The 19,905-nt window shown below is 42.9% G+C and overlaps 1 long non-coding RNA gene across 1 annotated transcript; it reads left to right on the top strand.

The window, feature by feature from the left end:
- The first annotated feature begins 6,747 nt into the window (after positions 1–6,747).
- LOC129041062 (uncharacterized) lies at positions 6,748–15,907 on the top strand. Its single transcript, XR_008503791.1, has 4 exons — positions 6,748–6,813; positions 7,372–8,226; positions 9,550–9,626; positions 14,934–15,907. It is a non-coding gene; the product is annotated as an uncharacterized LOC129041062 (long non-coding RNA).
- Positions 15,908–19,905: the final 3,998 nt, after the last annotated feature.

The following is a 19,905-nucleotide window of genomic DNA, read 5'->3' as shown; positions in this document are numbered from 1 at the left end:
CACCCGTGTCCACTGGGACATGAATCCTAATGTTACTTGATTTCTAGATATATTTTCTTTGCCCCCCTTCTAAGCGGCAGTAAATGCCACTTTCATACTGGGAGACCGATCATAGTAACAGTAACAATAACAGCTGCCATGCATTGGCTGTTTGGAGTGTGTGTGTGTGTTATGTCATGGCTTCCTTGCAGAAACCCTGTAATGGAGGCCGTGCTGTTATACCGCTTATGAATAGGGGAAGGAAGCTGAGGGAAGGGGTCACTTGCCTAAATCATGAAGCTGAGAAGTGCCTGCTGACTCCACAGTGCCTGCTGGTTGATTTTCCTGCTTTCTCATTTTACACTGGACATGGTTTGGTTAAATTTAATTGCACAAATAACTTCTGGATTCTCATCACATATCAGGCACTGTGTTAAACGTCACAGATGTTTCAAGTCAAAAGGCAAAACTCCTACCTGCATGGATCTTAACAACCCATGGAACTAGGTTTTGCCGTGGCAACAACCGCAAACCCTCAATGACTTAAAACAGCTAAAATGTGTCTCTCATCCATGCTACATGTGCGTTCTATCTGAGAGGAGCGGGAAGGTGATCTGAGAGGAGCGGGAAGGTGATCTGAGAGGAGCGGGAAGGTGATCTGGAGCGGAGTCCAGGTGGGCACAGAAAAACAGGGAGGATGGCTGGGCTGAGCCCGCGCAGAGAAAACTGCTCCCAATTTCATGGTCTTTGGGAGGTGCTGGAGGTGGCAGCTGTGACATGATCAGAAGTGCACTTAGGGAGTTTCTTCAGACAGTGGCTCGGACTGGAGTTGGAGGTTGTGGCTGCAGGGGCAGCGGGGAGGCTGTCACAGTATCTCGGGTGGGAGAGGAGGGCCTAGGTTGGGGTGCTGATGAGGATGGAAAGTAGGGGAAGGGTCTGAGACATGATGAGGAAAGAAAACCCACAGAACCCCAGAATCAGAGATGCTAGAATGTTAGATAACTTAAAGTTATTGGGGCATGTGGGTGAAGGAAAGAAAATGCCCCGATTCCAAGCCTACACGAAGTACTTGGATGACATCGATGATTCTCTCTGAGAAGCCATGAGTGACATCCCCAGCAGGGTCAAGCCAAGTCTCACTTTGGTAGATGACAACAGGCTCCTGGTCCCAAAGATGTCCTATTCGGGCAAGAGCTTTCTGCCAAACCTATCAAATAGTTTCCTCTCCAAGGAGCATTTGAGTTAATTCACTATTTATTTACTACATGTGCTGTAGAATATGTGTGGTAACACTGAGACATTGACACTGCCCATGAAAAATTCTTTTACAACCTATACTTTCTTCAGGCCTCTTAGCATAGGGGCCTGAAGCTGATAAAAATATGCTTCCTGTATGCCTTGGACTTAGAAACATACTTATTTTTAAAAATATATTCTTAGAGACTTTAAGGAGCTACAACATGTTGGCAAGTTTATTCTATGTGCATGAGCAAGAATTCAATTCAGGAAACTTGCGATAGGTAATAGAGTGTTCTGCAGCGTCTGTACCATGTTATACACTGGTCACCATCATGAAGTCCAAGGTCTAATTAACCCTTCCTACATGTAACTAAAATCAAAATCCACCAGAGCTAAGGTTATTTTAATTTTTATATGGCATGCACACATCAGAGAAGCTCAGCAAATACCTGCATCTAATCTGCCTGCATAGCAGGTGTATCTATAAATGTTTAGGATCTGCTTTTTTTTAAATATATATATTTTTTATTATACTTTAAGTTGTAGGGTACATGTGCACAACATGCAGGTTTGTTACATATGTATACATGTGCCATGTTTGTCTGCTGCACCCATTAACTCGTCATTTACATTACGTATATCCCCTAATGCTATTCCTCCCCCCTCCCCCTACCCCACAACAGGCCCTGGTGTGTGATGTTCCCCTTCCTGTGTCCAAGTGTTCTCATTGTTCAGTTCCCACCTATGAGTGAGAACATGCGGTGTTTGGTTTTTTGTCCTTGCGATAGTTTGCTGAGAATGATGGTTTCCAGCTTCATCCATGTCCCTACAAAGGACATGAACTCATCCTTTTTTATGGCTGCATAGTATTCCATGGTGTATATGTGCCACATTTTCTTAATCCAGGCTATCATTGTTGGACATTTGGGTTGGTTCCAAGTCTTTGTTATTGTGAATGGTGCCGCAATAAACACACGTGTGCATGTGTCTTTACAGCAGCATGATTTATAATCCTTTGGGTATATACCCAGTAATGGGATGGCTGGGTCAAATGGTATTTGATCTAGTTCTAGATCCCTGAAGAATCGCCACACTGTCTTCCACAATGGTTGAACTAGTTTACAGTCCCACCAACAGTGTAAAAGTGTTCCTATTTCTCCACATAGGATCTGCTTTTCATTGAATATAAAGGTTCTGTTAGTTATATGCATCAGTAAACATATTTTAATGCTTTTATATTGTTTATCTTATTGTTAGATAAAGAATTTCAGAGAGTTTAGTAAACAGGAGAATGCTAGAGTTATGCATCAGCTTTCTCTTGGGATTTTTTTTCTTTTTTACATATTGCAAACAAGCATATTGATCCTCTACCTAAGGAAGTGGTTCTTGGAACTCAAGCCACAGGCGCCATATAAGGTCTTGCTTCTCAGGGTGTGGTCCATGAACCAACAGCATCAGCATGCCCCGGAGCTTGTTAGGAATGCAGAATTTTGGGCCCAACCTCAGACCTACTGCAGCAGTGGGTCATGACACAGTGGACTTTGGGGACTCTGGAGGAAAGGCTGGGAAGGGGGTGAGGGATAAAAGACTACAAATTGGGTTCAGTGTATACTGCTTGGGTGATGGGTGCATCAAAATCTCACAATCGCCACTAAAGAACTTACTCATGTAACCACACACCACTTGTCGCCCAAAAACCTATGGAAATAAAGAAAAAAGAACTAATGTGTTCATGAGGATTACTAACCCCAGTGTCAAATGGAACACGTTAATTGCATGTGACTAAACTAATAGAGGACTTAAAAATAAAGAACAAAACCAAGAAAAGAAAGAGTTCAAAGTGAGAGAACATTTCTCCAGTTCACAACCAAATTCAATCTTTGTTAAGAAATCTGTTTTTCATTTTAAAGAATGAAACAATTCCTTTGGTCTCCCTAGAACTGTATCATTATTAATTCTTCTTTTTTGGAACAAGTTACAACTGTCTGCTATCCCCCACGGCCAGACAGACTCTCCCACGTCTGAGTTTCCATGTTTGTGCATCGTCTTCTCTCCCTTGTACTACTGTCTCATACTATTCCTTTCCGAAGGCAAGGACCATGCCTTCTTGACTTCTGTGTCACCAACAGCTCAGGCTCCGGTGATGGGCAGTTCATTCATTTTTAGAAAAAATCACAGCCAAGGGGAGAGTGACTGATAAATAAAGGAGGAAGAAAATGGGACATTTCATACTCATATTTGAAAAAACAAAAAACAAGATCTGCCTGCCTGCAGGTAATTTGTGTGTACACTGAAGTCTGGGAGACATTGACAAAAGGGACCCATACAGAAAGCACACTAAAGAAAGTTATGTGACAATAGGACCTGCAACAAGCCAGAAGCTCATCTGAACTTCTGGGTCTCTTGAAATTCAAGAGCTTTCCACTGCCTCATATCATTATTGCTTTGCTCTCTTTCCACCTGGCATTTCTTTGACGAAGTTGTCACTATCTGATATCTTTTCTCCTGGCATATCAGGAAGATGCGATTCTTCCCGGAAGATTGACGTAATTTTTTCTATGCATGCCCATTTTGTCTCTTTAGTTTCCTTGGAAGATCTTGGAAAGCAAGGACCCTTCAGTCTTTCTAGACTAGTTTTCTAAACTAGTAGACCATTCTACTGTCCCATTTAGAATCTTCTACTTTTAAACGGTTAGAGATGATCCAGTTTGCATAGCATTTCTCAGCCTTTTGAAATTCATGACTTATTTTGAAAAAAGAAAAGAAAGATCTCATGTCCTATTGTTCAGTGAAAAAAAGCAAAATCCAAAACAGTATTTACAGCATGCTACTCTTCATGTAATAAAGAAGGGGAAATAAGAAAATACCCAGCTATCTGCTCCCTTGTATGAAGAAATATAGGTGACTGGGCACAGGGTTCACGCCTGAAATTTCAACAGTTTTGGAGGCCAAGGTGGGCAGATCACTTGAGTCCAGGAGTTCAGGACCAGCCTAGGCAACAGAGTGAGACCCACTCTATTAAAAAAAAATTTAGCTGGGCATGGGCATGGTGGTGCATGCCTGTAGTCCCAGCTACTCGGGAGGCTGAGGTAGGAGGATCACTTGAGCCCAGGAGGTTGAGGCCGCAGCAAGCCAAGATCCCACCATTGCATTCCAGCCTGGTAACAGAGTGAGACTCCGTCTCAAAAAAAAAAGGAAGAAAAAGAAAAGAAAAGAAAAACAAATACAGGAACATAAACCAGAAACTAAAGATGTTGGCTACATACAGGGGGTGGGTGGGAAAGGGGAGGGTTGAGGAGGGAAGGATCCTTCTCTGTATACAGCTTTTTCTACAGATCTGACGCTTTGACCATAGTAATTATTTACATAACACCCAAACTAAACAAATAATTCAAAGCAACTGGGATGTGGAGGGAACCCAAAATGGAATATAATAAACACTAGCAAAGGAGTCTAACTCTATTGCAAATAAATAAGGTAACCACATTCAAGGAACAGGGAAGAAAATAACTAATCTAAACCACTGTGGAAAACAGTATTCCACTGGATGCTGAAAAGCTAAGGGCATGGAACTATGCATAAACGCTGTGATCAGTTAGTAAAAGCATTTCTCATGGCAGTATGAGCTAGCCGTTCAAAACTACTTTATGTAGATACAGTTGACCCTTGAACAATGCAAGTTTGAACTGCGAGGGTCCACTTATACATTGGCTTTTTTCAACCAGGAGTGGTTTACGGTATTCGAGGGATTTGAAACCTGCAGAGGCAGAGGGCAGACTTTTCCTCTACTCACGTTGCCCAGGTCTGACTTCGGAACTTGAGTATGCACGAATTTTGGCATGGGTGAGGGGGTCCTGGAACCAAATCCCTGTGTATACCAAGGGACAACGGTAGTGGAATTGAACAAATAAGTAAATATATTGTATATAATGAGAGCCAGGGTTTTCACTGTTGGAGAAAGATGTCACAAATAAGAGAAGAAACAAGTATAAAATGATTCCTGTGGTATAGCTTGGAATCATGGGTATCACTATGAACTCATGATCTTTAAAGAGGGCGGGAGAGAAGAAGACCGAGGTAGATGGGTATGTTTGTGCAGGTTAGCATGCACACATATATACCTAGCCCTTTCTTTTGAGGGCTTAAAAGCAATACCATTCCAATAACAATGGACCCATCTACAACATAGATCTTGGTCTCTCCACATCATTCTCCTGTAAAAGGAACCAGGAATTGTGAAGAAGTGGCTGATTCCTAAGCCAGGACATGGAAAACACAAGGTCAGTCTGAAACATCTTGTGGCTCCAGAAAATAAGAAAATGCTCAAAAGAAAGATGAGAGTCTGTCAAAAGAGCACGGGAACCAACCTGAAAGAGCGAAAAGCTGAGACGATCTGAGCAGCAAGATAAAGATAGCGTTACATTTTAAGCTAGACTAAAAACATCTACAAATACAATAATTAAACATCCACACTAATATGAATGAACAAACAAAAACCACATAAATAATGAAGGAGAAAAGACAGCGCTTCTACACAGTGGAACTCCAATGAATACATGTAGAAGGGAAGAGGAAAGGACTCCACAGAGTGAGCACTGCAGACAAGATCCGCTGAGTGATGCTAGCACCGGTGGAGGTGGAAAGCTGGAGGACAAACAGGCCATACCTAGTCCCAAAATGTCAGCCTAGATACTTATCCACTGCAAAGGGAAAGATAATAACTTGACAGTGAGAAACCCGGCAGACACCACCTTAATCAGGTGACCAAGATCAATGTCACCAGTTATAAGATGTGGCTCTCATGAACCCCTTGAATGATGCACTGAGGAAGATGTGCCATGATTTTTGTGGTATTCTCACCAAAAACGCATAACCTTACTCCACTCATGAGAATGCACAAACAAACCCAAACTGAGGGACATTCTCCTGTGGAACCGATCCATATTCTTCCAAAGTGTCAGGGTCGTGAAAGTAAAGGACAGACCACGGAACTGTTACCCAGCGGAGGAGAAGAAGGAGAAATACAGCTAAATGCAATTTAGGATCTTAGATTAGATCCTGAGCAGAAAAAAAGGACATTAGTGGAAAAAAATTGTGAGTTTCAAATAGGACTGTAGTTCAGTTAGTTACATTGTACCGATGATAATTTCCAGTTCTTAATAGTTGTACTATGGTCATATAAGATGGTGATATCAGGGGAAATGATAGAAGAGATATAAGGAAAGTATATATTACTTTTGCCACTTTTCTGTAAGTCTAAAATTAGTTCAAAACAAAAATTTATTTAAAAAAAATCCTATGTCCTTTCTTTTAACATTAGATGAAATATATTGATTGAAGTAAATAAAAAAGGACCAAGCATGGCTTTGTTTTCAAGTTATTTATGTATGCAGATTTCAGCCTTCTGGGGGAGCTTTCCTGCCACTGAGTATCACAGATTGTTCCAACACTCACTTTCATCATTTCCTTCATGAGGAAAGAGGCCCACGAAGGTTAAATGACTCCACAAAGTCACTTGGAGACAAAATCAGCAGTAGGATCTCGGTTTCCAGCCCAGTGCAATTTCTGCTCTATCCCACTGACCTCATTGTTGAGGTAGGCGGTAATGTAAAGGGAAGAGTTACCCCTTATGGGATGTTTCTTTCCATCAGCCTTTAGAGGATCAGGTTTATTTGCTGGTGGTAGACTGACAGCCCAACTACTTGATAGAAACCCTACATTGATGTCAGAATGCTGGACACCACAAAGCTCTGGGAAGCATCTTATAATAATGGCTCAACCATTTCCTCTTCAAATGTACAGCTTAATCACATAAGTTCCTGATACGGTTTGGCTGTGTCCCCACCCAAATCACATGTTGAATTGTAGTTCCCATTATCCCTACGTGTCCTGGGAGGGACCTGGAGGGAGGTAGTTGAATCATGGGGGCGGTTACCCCCATGCTGTTCTTGTGATAGCAAGTGAGTTCTCACGAGATCTGATGGTTTTATAGAGGCTTTCCCCTCCTTCCCTCTGCACTTCTCGCTGCTGCCACGTCGCAAAGGATGTGTTTGCTTCTCCTTCCGCCATGATTATAAGTTTCCTGAGGGCTTCCCAGCCCTGCGGAACTGTGAGTCAATTAAATCTTTTTCTTTATAAATTACCCAATCTTAGGTATGTCCTTATAGCAGTGTGAGAACCGACTAGTACAGTTCCTTAGGAAGCCCCCGCTGGGTATGGATGGGGAGTGAAGCAAGGTGGGCCCAGAAGCTGCCACTGGCTGAGAGACAATGAAGAAAGTGTGTAGAATCTCCACCATCACCAAAGGAAGAGAGCTTGGCAGGAAAGTTACTTCCATGAATGGATGAGTTGAAGTGAACAGGGTCTTGGGCAAAACTGAAGGGTAGTTAGTCAGGTTTGTCTCTGGTGGGCTTTCAGCTCCACTCCCTGCATCCCATTCCCACCTCCTGATGGTCCCCTCATAGGCCCAGTGCTCGCACCTGTCCTTGGAGCATAGGTGGGGACCCTCCAGCCAGGGTCCTTCCTTCACAGGGAGTCAGAGCCCTCTGCTCCGCAATTGCCCTGCCCCAGGTCAGCCATCTATCAAAAGCCCCACTATCCCCTAAAGACCCACCCTCAAGCAGCAGATGTGCATCAAGGGAGCCACAAATGTCATTCCTGTGACCCCGAAGCAGTCTAGTGTGTTACCTCTCTCAGGGCTGCTATGGGCTGAATTGCATTTCCCCAAAATTTCTATGCTGCTTCCCTAACCCCCAGCGCCTCAGAATCTAACTCTGGATAGGACCTGTGAATAAGTGATTAAGTTAAAATGGGGTCCTGTGGATGGGCCCTAACCCAATCTGACTGGTGTCCTTTTAAGAAGAGGAAGAGACACCAGACATGTGCACACTCAGAGACAAGGCACGTGAGGACACAGAGACAAGGCAGCCACCTACAAGCCAGGGAGAGGGGCCTCGGGGAAGCCAACCCTGCCTACGCCTTGATCTTGGACTTCCAGCCTCCAGAACTGTAAGACAATAAATGCCTGTTGTTGAAGCCCCTGGTCCGTGGTATTTTGTTATGGCAGCCCTAGCAAATGGATACAGGGGTATTTGGAAATGTAACTGAGAGAGTTCCTAGGAAATTGAATCACTGCCTTGATTCAGAGAAATTAATGGAGGAGTTGGCAGTGTCGTGACACATGGTGGGAAAGGTGTTTGAGGGCCACTGCTCCTCAGGTCACACTGTGGAGGTGGTGGTCTGCTCTGCCTGTGTGAGCCAGGGCTGGCTGACACACACACACACATGCACGTACACCCCCACACACACACCACAAACACAGACACACACAGACACACGCACACACCCACACACTCCCACCACAAACACACACACGCACATCATACACAAACACAGACACACACAGACACACCACATGCACATATACACAAACACACACACCTACCACACACGCTTCATACACAAGCACACACACACCCGCCACACATACATACACACATATACACACACACCACACATACACATACACACATATACACACACATACACATACACACATATACACACACCACACACATATACACACACCACACACAAGTATACACCACACATACGTCAACACACACACATACATATCACACACACAACACATACACATCACACATATGCACCCACCACACACATCACACAAAACATACACATACATACAAGCATATACACACACCACACACACACCACACACACCACACACATACACACCACATTGCATGCATATACACACACCACACTCATACACCACACACACATACATATTCACATACACACACACACACACGTGTGTGTTCACACTTGGAGTGAGTCCTTGGCGTCGTGAGGCATGCTTCCCAAGACCTTCATTAATTCCCCAAATCGCAATAGTAACAGTGGAAACATGCTTTTGAGGGCTGTCTACAGACCCATCCACAGCAGGGACACGGGCTGCCCAGCGGCCTGCCGGCACCACAGGTCACGTGCACTTACTGCTCTGCACGCCATAGCTTGTTTCAACCTCCCAAGAGTGTTAGGAAGGCATTGTTTTCCACTTTAAAAAAGGACCCATGCTGTGACATTTGAGGTCACCCCAAATAGTCAAGGCCACTACGAATGCTACATCTACAAGTTCCATGTATGCAATGTACATTAAATACATTTTCTCAGTTCCCGGTCCTGTCATCTCCCCACTCTCCTGGGCTGGTTAAGATAGCCGCCTCCTGCCCCTCACTCACCGCTCCGCACCGTCCCATCCAGCACCCAGTTGTTCCCTAAGTACTGTTGATTCTCATTTGTGTTGAGAATTCTCATTTGTGTCTGAGTGAAATGGGTATAAATCAGGACCTACGATACAGTTCAATTATTCCTATGATGAAAAGGTAAGTTATTTTCTGGACAGTTTTTCAGGTAGACACTATTAAGGAGAAGAAATAAACATGTTTTTTCATGCAATTTTAGGAAATTCATGAACCCAGGTGAGTTCATTCTAGGTGCACAAACTCCAGATTAGGAACCCCTGGTATCCTGTGCTTTATAACAATTATTTTTAATTGTGGCAAAATACACATAACATCAAGTTTACCATCTTAACCATTGTTAAGTACAGTCAGCAGCATTAGGTACATTCATATTGTTGTGCAACCATCACCACCATCCATCCCCAGAACACTTCTAACATGAAAAACTGAAACTCCATCCCCATTAAACAACTCCCCATTCCTCCCTCCCACAGCCCCTGCCAATCACCATTCTACTTTCTGTCTTTATGAATTTCAACTACTGCAGGATGTCGTGTATGTGGAGTCATGCAGTATTTGTCCTTTTGTGAGTGGCTTATTTCACTTAGTATAATGTCTTCAAGGTCATCCACAGTGTGGCATGGGTTCGAATTCCCTCCTTCCGAAGGCTGAATCATATTCCATTGTAGGTACAGTCAGCCTCTGGATATCTGTGGGTTCTGTATCCATGGATTCAACCAAATGCAGGTCAAAAATATTAAAATGGCTGGGCACGGTGGCTCACGCCTGTAATCCCAGCACTTTGGAAGGCTGGGGCGAGTGGATCACTTGAGGTCAGGAGACCAGCCTGGTCAACATGGTGAAACCCCATCTCTACTAAAAATACAAAAATTAGCCGGTCGTGGTGGTGCACACCTGTAGTTCCACCTACTCGGGAGGCTGAGGCAGGAGAATTGCCTGAATCTGGCAGGCAGAATTGCAGTGAGCTGAGATTGTGCCACTGCACTCCAGCCTGGGTGACACAGCAAGACTCTGTCTCAAAAAAAAGAAAAAAAAAATATATATTTTTTACATATATATACACACATATAAATTGCATCTGTACTGAACATGTGCAAACTATTTTCTTGTTATTATTTCCTAAACAATACCATATAACAATTGTTTACATAGCATTTACATTGTATGAGGCATTATAAGTAATATAGATGATTTAAAGTATTTGGGAGGATGTACATAGGTTACATGCAAATGGTACAGCATTTCATATCCACAGATTTTGGTGTCTGTAGGAGTTCCTGGAACCAATTCCCTGTGGGTACCGAGGAGCACCTGTACATGTCACATGTTGCTTATTCATTCATCAGTGGGTGGACACTGCAGCAGTCTCCATCCCTTGCCTACTGTGAATAACGCTGGTATGGACATGTGCTATCCTGCTTTTATATTTACAAACTCTTCACTAAATTATCAGATTCTCACAATGACTTTGTGAAATACGTATCATGATTACTTTCTCATTTTTCAGATGAGGACACTGTGACTTTATATGGCCATGTTTCCATTGTTAATATTGCAATTTGGGGAATTAATGAAGGGTTTGGGGAGCATGCCTCACAATGCCAGGGATTCACTCCAAGTGTGGGCACACATATGTGTGTATACGTATGTGTGTATGTGTGTGTGTGTGGTATATGTGTGTGTGAGTGCAATGTGTGATGTGTATGTGAGTGTATGTATGTGTGTATGTGTTGTGTGTGTGGTGGATGTGTGTGGTGTATATGAATGTGCATGATGTGTATGTGTGTGTGCATGTGATCTGTGAGTGTATGTGTGTTTTGTGTGTGGTGTGTGCAGTGTGTGTGTGATGTGTATGTGAGTGTATGTGTGTGCTGTGTGTATGTGTGTGGTGTGTGTGTGATGTGTATGTGAGTGTGTGATGTGTGTGTATGTGGGTTGTATGCATGTGTGTGATGTGTATGAGTGTATGTGTGTATATACTGTGTGTATATATAGCTAGGTATAGACATAGGTATAGAAATATTAATAGAATACATGGTTTTGTTCATGGTTGCTGGCCCATAACTCCCATAGCCCTTTTGTTATCATGCTGGGTGCTTTAGGCCTCAGAAAACAGAACCCTTCTCTCTGACCTTCTCCTGCCCTCCTTTTTCTCCCGAAGGCAGGAATATTCCCCCACCTTTCTTTCTTGGAGCTGACCCTAAAGGAAATTTCTGACCTACCTTGCCTGACCATAGGTCATAAGACCCCCATTTCAGAAGGGGTCCCGCCCCATCCCTGGGGAAGGAAAGCCACACAGACAGGCCAAGGAGGATCTGGACAGACAGGCCCTGCTGGGTTCCCCACTCCGTCTGTTACTGCTGGATGGTACCCTTTGTGTCCAATCACCTTTCCACATAGTTGTCCATGCCTCCATCATGCCTGTCCAGTGATGTCTCCGTAAAGGCCAAACAGGATGGGAGAGGATGAGCTTTGGGATGGCTGAGCATGTGGAGATGTGGAGGGTGGCACACCAGGGAGGGCTGGGAGCTCTGCGCCCCTCACATGCCTTCTCCTACGCGTCTTCACCTGTATCTTTCCTACTGTTCTGTATGATAAACTGGTCAATATAAGTGTCTCCCTGAGTTCCATGAGCCACTCTAGCAAATTAATCAAACCCAAGGAGGGGATCATGGGATCCCCAACTTATGGCCCATCAGTCAGAAGCACAGGTGAGAACCTGGGGCCTGGGGATCAGCACTGGGAGTGAGGTGAGTCTTGTGGGACTGAGCCCTCGGTCTCAGTGGGGGTCTTCTGTGGTCTCCAGGTGTGTCGCGCCAGAACTGATTTGGAGGCCCCTCAGCTGGTGTCTGCTGCAGAACTGATTGCTTGTTGGTGGGGAGAAATCTCCACGTTTGGTCGAGAAGTCTTCTGTGTGGATCATTGTGGTGTGAGGGAAGAAGAAAAATCATTGTGTTTTTTCTTACTCAGACACAGAAACTCAAAGTTCACAGTTACTGTATGATCAAGCCAGGTTTGAAGGCAGGTTTTCCCAAATCAAGAGTACTTGAATTTCAGCTCCGTTGGTTAAACACGGGGACCACACATGTCCTTCAGTTGTTTTTGATGGGGAAAGGAATACTGTTTAGAAGAGTCTCCTCCCCAGGACTTCACTGAATAATGGAAGGTGGGGATGACACCGTTGGTTTCCAGAATAATCTGAAATATTCTCATGGGTCCTGAGTGAATACAACGCTAATCCCCATGAAATCTTTCCATTCTGGGCGCTCCTGAGGCCTGGGGTAAGAAGGTAAGGTGGGGATGCATCCCCCAAGCTCACAATGATGGGGAGGCACAGAATCCCATGTCTGTCCCCTTAGACAGCCTCCTTCCCCTAGAGAAAAGGGGGCTTGATGCCCACAGAACCCAGGCTGGATGGGAGGTGGGGGTGTGAAGAGGCAGCCTGGGCACTAATTCCTGGGAGAACTGGTACCCACAACTGCCCTACTAAGCCTCGCCTGCAAGAAGAGCTGTCCCTGAGCCCTGTTGAAAGGCTCCAAAACATTAACTGCCTGTAATTTTGACATGTCAGATATTTAATAAGGAACAAATTAGCACTTGGGTCTTTTTTTTTCTGAGACAATCCAATTTCTATGCCAGGCACCAACTTCTATATTTCAAAATGCATTTTTGAAGGTTAATTAGAGAAGCAGCAGAGATAGTGTTTTCCAAGAGGGATTTTTCTAGTTCCTTCCAGGTCTATGGATGGCAGAAAAAAATAACTTTCAGACACTGTAAATTGAGTGCATGAAGCTGTGAGAATAAACTCATCTCATTAGTCATTGTGTCAATTATAGTATCTAAGGAACAATTTTGTAGCAATAGCATATTTATTTGATGTTTCGAAAGCTACCTGGACCCACTATTAGGAGGTACTGGCTCTTAATGCTCCGAGTATCTCTTTAACAAAATGGCACTCCATAAAAATTTAGTGTGTTCCTACTGTAATTAAATGGCCCTAGTCATTTTTGCATTTATGATATAAACTATAATGGCTGTAAAATCCCGCAATTAACTTTCCTTGCGCCATTTCATACTTGAGAAATTCTCATTACAAATTTCATTACTGATTCACTTATCTGTAATTTGTCCTATGTAACCTAAAGAATATTAACAAATTTAGAGTCACTTTTGCTCGATTAAAAACGAAATATAAAAGTCTTTCACCTAGTGAGTCAATCATGATACTTCAAAAGACCCCCAGAATGGGTCAAGTGTGATGGTGAGGACGGGAAGGAAAAGAGAGAGCACATTTGATTGGAAAGAGCGAAGTGGATGTGGAGGAAAGTAAGCGGGTGTCATTGAGCAGGCACAGACACACTTGAGTGAGTCCCAGCGGAAAGTGAACTGAACACTGGAGAAACGACTGGGGAAGTAAATGAAGGGCCGGGGTTTCCTATCCAGAGGCCCGGAGCGCTTACCACTTCTACTTTGGTTGTCCTCTCTGGTGCTTTCTCTCTGGGGTCAGGGCTGGCTGGAGTGAAGCCTGCCGCGGTGTAACCCACCCTTCTGCCAGGTTGCTTTGGCAGGAAGTCTGTCCAAGAAACTTCGCAGCTACCAATGGCAGTGGCAAGACAGAAGAGGAATTCATCTGAGAAGGTCCCCATCTAAGGGATACGTGTATTTCGATTTTCCATCTCCCCAGGCACGGTTGTCTTGAGAGGAAATCTGGAGAAACTTTCCTCCTCCTTTAAGCCTCCTCTTCCCGCACTTTCAAGGCAGAAACGAAAATACATCCACATTTAAGTGAAGTGAAAGTTGACTGACCTAGCGTCAAGAGCCCTGAATTCTCATCCTCGTGCTGTAATGATCCTGCTGGTGACTGCGGCAAGTTTTGTGACCTGTCTGGACCCTAGTGGCCAGACTAGGAAAGGGAGGAGTTTCACTAGGATGACAGGTGAGACCCTATGTTCTTCCAAGAACAGTTCATTTTCTGGTAGAGAAAGCCAAGAGCTTCTCTTTACCCAACAAATGGGTGGTGTGGTGTGGGGTGCCCTGCCAGCCGCTAGGTACAGCACAATGATCTCCACGAGCAGCAGCCTGCGTAAATATTTTCCCCAATAACACCTATTTCAGCACTTCCCTGCCTTCCATAACTGCATTTATTTTATTCTAATTTGTAATTAACTTTTACAAAATTAAGTTGGAGATGGAAAACTACTGTCCCGACATAAATAACCCTGCTGCTGGATGTGACAGTGTTAACGCAATCAACAGTACGATTCATAAAGAAAGAAATGTTGTCATACTTATTACTTCTGTGTGCTCTATCTTTTATAGAATATTACAGTGTGAGTTGAAATTTTATATGATTTAATAAGCCTCAAAAATATATTATGGCCAAGTAACCACATAACTGTAACAAATCGTCCTCCTCCCTCATTACAGAGCTTTCTCCACATGCGGGACTCTCGGCCTCATTATGAGTGGTGTCTTTGACAACCCAGGGCCCATTAAAAACACCTTGAAGAAAGCATTCACCATGCTGTGGAGCTTCACAATCTATACCAGGCTGGAATCCTTGAGGGTGGCATTATCAAATGAGGAAACAATTCCTTTCATTTTTCATCCTAAGACTCAGACAGCAAACATGTTATCTGGCCCTATAAGCACCCCGATGCTTCTGTGAAACCCAAGCAAGTTCTGCATCACCACGACAGCCGCGGATGCCAAATCATCGAAACAGCAGCAGAGGAAGGGGTTTATTGCTCCTCCAAATCTTCAGCTGGTTTTATAGGGTTACCAGTTTAAAGTTTCTTTGTTTTCAGAGCATCGGACCTCCCATTTGTAGCTGATAGCCATTTTTCAAAGGTTTCTGGCTCATCCAGGAATTCATTAGGGTGGACGAGAAAAGAACAGTGGATAGAATAGACCAGCAGGGCAATCTAAGCCCCATTCCCTGTCTCTTTACATTGGTTCTTGGTCCCCGTGACTCATCCAAACTCCTTTGTATTCCTATCTGGAATGCAAAAGCTGGAAATATAAGTGCTCTGTAATCACAGGCAGTGGTTTTCTTGGAGTCTGGTGTGATTTCTGTAGCTTGCAGCAATATGTGGGACACACTTGCACTAAAGAATTTAATGACTTGTTTTACTGCTGCCTGCCATCAATATTTATCTATATTAACTGAAGAAAGGCATTACTTGAAATGGCATTTCACACCTCTGAGCATTATACAGTAATTCTAAAGTCATACGTTGTACCAAATTTTCTGGGCAAACACAGAGATACAGTATGAATGGAAATAATCCAAGTTGAAGTTTTTTAAAACTTGAATTGTCTGCAGTAATTCGGAAAACCAAAGTCAAAATGACTCGAATTGCTATGGCTGGGAATGACTGGATTAAAAGCAATGGAAACAATTGTTTCTCAGCTTGGTTTTTCTTGAATTAGCAGGAGCACATTTCAAGTATATTTAATGGAAAAGAAAAACTGGGCCAGGCGCGGTGGCTCATGCCTGTAATCCCAGCACTTTAAGAGGCCAAGGTGGATGGATCACCTGAAGTCAGGAGTTCAAGACCAGCCTGGCCAACATGGTGAAACCCCATCTCTACTAAAAAAACCAAAAATTAGTCAGGTGTGGTAGCAGGTGCCTGTAATTCCAGTTACTCAGGAGGCTGAGGCAGGAAAATCGCTTGAACCTGATAGGCGGAGGTTGAGATCGCGCCACTGCAACTCCAGCCTGGGTGACAAGAGCAAATCTCTGTCTCAAAAAAAAAAAGAAAGAAAGAAAGAAAGAAAAACTGACCAGGTGTTAAGACGATGCAGATACATGTCATGCTTCTTTCTGCACTCAGGCAAGGAAGGCTGAATTATCCTTTCCATTTCCCCTCACCCACCTCTGCTGGTTAGTTTTTTCTCTCTCAGTTTCCCATTGCCAGAGAGCCCTTCTCTGACCATATTTGATCACATTTCTTGGCTTGCATTTCTTCAGTGGACTTATCTGAAGGAATCTTTTCTGTTACATGCTGGTGTGTGCACTTGTCATTTGCCTCCCCTACCCTCAGCGAGGAAGCTCCCTGAGGGCAGAAACAAGCCTGGGTTCCTCATGTCCTGCATGGAGCACAGGCCTGGTATGTGGTGGGGGCCACTTAACATCTGAAGAATGAATTATTATCCACAATGGGAGAACATGAGCTTGAAGCACAGCCGGCCTTTCTAGTGTCTATACAGACCACAGACCACATCGTTTTGAAGAAACAGCTTTAAAAGGATCATCTCAATATCTTATGCACAAGCTTTACTCAAAGACCAGTGTTTTTAGGGGTGAAAGAACCTGGGAGATCAGTTGCGCCAACCTTTAACCTTACAGAGGAGGAAACTTAGTCTCACAGGGATCAAGAGGCTGGCCCAAGGTTGTTCTGTGCTGTGCAGTAGCAGAAGTACCCCCAGAACTAGGGCTACTGGCAGTCTGATGGCTCAGGGCGCCTTCTCATACCCTGGATTCTGTCTCCAAAGACATGCTCTGCAGACAAGCTCTTCTAGCATGGCTTGACTTTCACATTCTGGTCTGAAGTGTTCTTCCTATAATTTTCCCATCTTCGGAAATTATGTTTATGGGACATCTGGGCAAAATAATTGGTTCTCAATTCATAATAGATAAGGTTTACATTTTTTATTAATGGAATTAGAACTTCAGAGAAAGTTTATAACTGCACTATTAACCAACCATACTTAGATTTTATATTAACCCTAGATTACTCACCTAGTAACTTTATACACTTGGAAGAAACGCAACACTTGGAATTAGAAACAGTGAACAGAAAGAAACATGTTCAGTCTGAGGCTCAGTTTTTCTGAAGTTGTAAAATCCTGCTGTTATTTAGTGGTTTCTGTGAAACAGAACTGATGTATTGCATATTTTCTTTCAAAAAATAAAGTGGAATTAATCTCTTTCATTTTAAGGCCTGCAAGCACTCCTTGAAGTAAGTAGAGATGACTCAGAGTATGAACTGCCAGGCTAAGAGTCACTGAATTAAGAAGCTAAAAACTAGTAGGTAAGACCTTGTATATATCAGCCCACATTCAGCCATGACTTTTAGCATGACTTATAGAGTGATTTGTATCTCTTAAATAAATAGATAGGGATAGATTTTAAAGAGGTCAAGAAAAAAAGCCTATTCTGAAAATATTGATGCATCCTGCTGTTTGCAGAAAACAAGGGAAAGGGTCTGTCTAGTGTCCTAGGCATTAGCATTCAGAGCAAATAAAATTGTCTACTAAAATAAAGTGTCTTTGCTCTAAATGTCATCTGCATATCAACAGTTCTGAATAAATTTAATAGGAAAAGTAAAGAAAAGCATGGCTTATTAATATGGAGCAGAATCTTTGGAAAAGAGGAAATATGTACAGCTTTCAACAGCCATTCAACATCAAATCAATATCCCATTTTCTTAGTGATTAATTCAAAATGAGCATCGGCTCTTAATGTTTTAACTGATACATGAGCTCAATCTTTTATTTACTCTCTACACTTCCAATACAGGATAATTTTAGTGTTAGTTGATCATCTTATTGATATTTCCTGTACTATGGTCAGTGGAACACACACAGATGAAAAAAAATGGTTTTAGATATCTCAAAATCAGAATACAGAATTATTTTGTTCATTCTTTCAGGTTAATAAGCAATGACAGGTATTCAAAGAATCAAACTGTCAGCACTGTGACTCCCACTGTTGTTGGCATCATAATCTGTTTCTTAGTAACACTTGGTCTGAGTAGCAGTAATAGAATTAATTATACTTCATTTTGCTGCCTTTAACAGTATTGACCAAATTTAAGAACAAATGAGAAGTGCTTATCAAGCTTGAAGAAAATAATCCATCAGTGGCACAATTTAAATTCTCTGCAGTTCTCTTATTAATCAAAGTAACACTTACTATCCTATCTCCACTTCCCATTAACAGTCATTAAGCCCTGCTGCTGATTGAAGCAATTTCTTTAGGGATCTCAACCTCATTTTTAAGAGAACCTTCTTCAGTGCAAAACAGTATCATATAATTGTGGTAACTTAAAAGAGAGGAAAAAGGTTCTTCAATCATGTTCTGACCTTGGTATTTTTCAATGGTCTAAGTTCAAGAAAGTATACAACTGGATTAGAAATTTCAGGCAGTGGATGGGCTGCCCTTGCCTCATCACCCAAAGGAGGCACCAATCCAATAGGCATGGCATAGGGAGACTTAGGTTAAACACCTTAACCAGCTCCTCCAATCACCATCGTTTTAGTCTCTCACAGCATTAGATGCATCTCAGAAGCAGAACACATCGGGAAGGGTTTACTAAGAATACTTTGTCTTGGCTATGGCTCTGGGTAGGCACATGGTGGAGAGGTAGGAGCAAGAGGTCTGTGGCCAGAAGAATTTGAGGTGGCACTCAACACTGTTAACCCATGGGAGTCTGAACAATTGCCTAGTTTTTCTCTGAAATGGAAATAATATCATCTGCTCTGCTTCCCTTGCCAAATTATTGTGGAAATCACACGAGAAAATGTGGATAGAAGTCCTTTGAAATTGTTAAACATTATACGAGTGTTAACTATTTTAGACCTAGAAGTCATGGGAAGTGTTTCATTCAACTCTATCCCCAAGTCCTTGCCCAATGCTGATGCATATGATTGGTGAATTAATGCTAGAGTAGCCCTACTTCTAAAAATGAGAATAAGATAACTCACATTATTAAAATGAAATAATGGTCTTTTACAAAACACCTGTACTATATGTAGAGCCATGAACTTACAAAACAAGCATCTAGGGCACTGGGTAAAAACAACATATTACTAGAATCAGGGAAATCTGGAGGGCAATGCCTTTGGGCTAAAAAGAATTATGTGATCAACACGATTTTAAAAATGGTGAGCTTAAGAGGAAAAAGCCCACAGAATGTTGGTGATTGGGCAAGAAAGGTAAAGCAATCCCTGCCTGCCAGTTTGGTCATGCCAGGAAAGATGGTACAGTTGGGACAGTTTCCATCCCAAAGGGCCCACTGCCTTCTGCCCCATGGAATTTAATGTCAACACCACTGACAGCAGCTTCTGCAGCCAAGCTGCTAATAGACAAGTCACCAAGTTGAATGCAATGTAATCATGTATCAGGATGAGGGGTGGGCATGGGTATTAGGCTGTGAGACTATATCTTATCTGCACTACAAATGTGTTGTGTTAAAGCAGTCTCTCCTCCCCATCTGCTTAAACCCTTGGAAACCAGTATTTCCTTCTGGTCATTCGTTATAATTCACTGTAATCCCAATACTTATAAAAGCCAAATACAACGTGGCACTGGTTATAAAGTTTCAATCAGGTAAAACACTCAGTATTCATTCTGCTCAATTTTATCAGTGAGGAAACAGACTCAGAGAGGTCC

This window comes from Pongo pygmaeus, chromosome 6 (genome assembly GCF_028885625.2).
Source record: "Pongo pygmaeus isolate AG05252 chromosome 6, NHGRI_mPonPyg2-v2.0_pri, whole genome shotgun sequence".
In the NCBI taxonomy this organism is placed as follows: Eukaryota; Metazoa; Chordata; class Mammalia; order Primates; family Hominidae; genus Pongo; species Pongo pygmaeus.
This window is presented reverse-complemented; position numbering and strand designations above follow the sequence as displayed.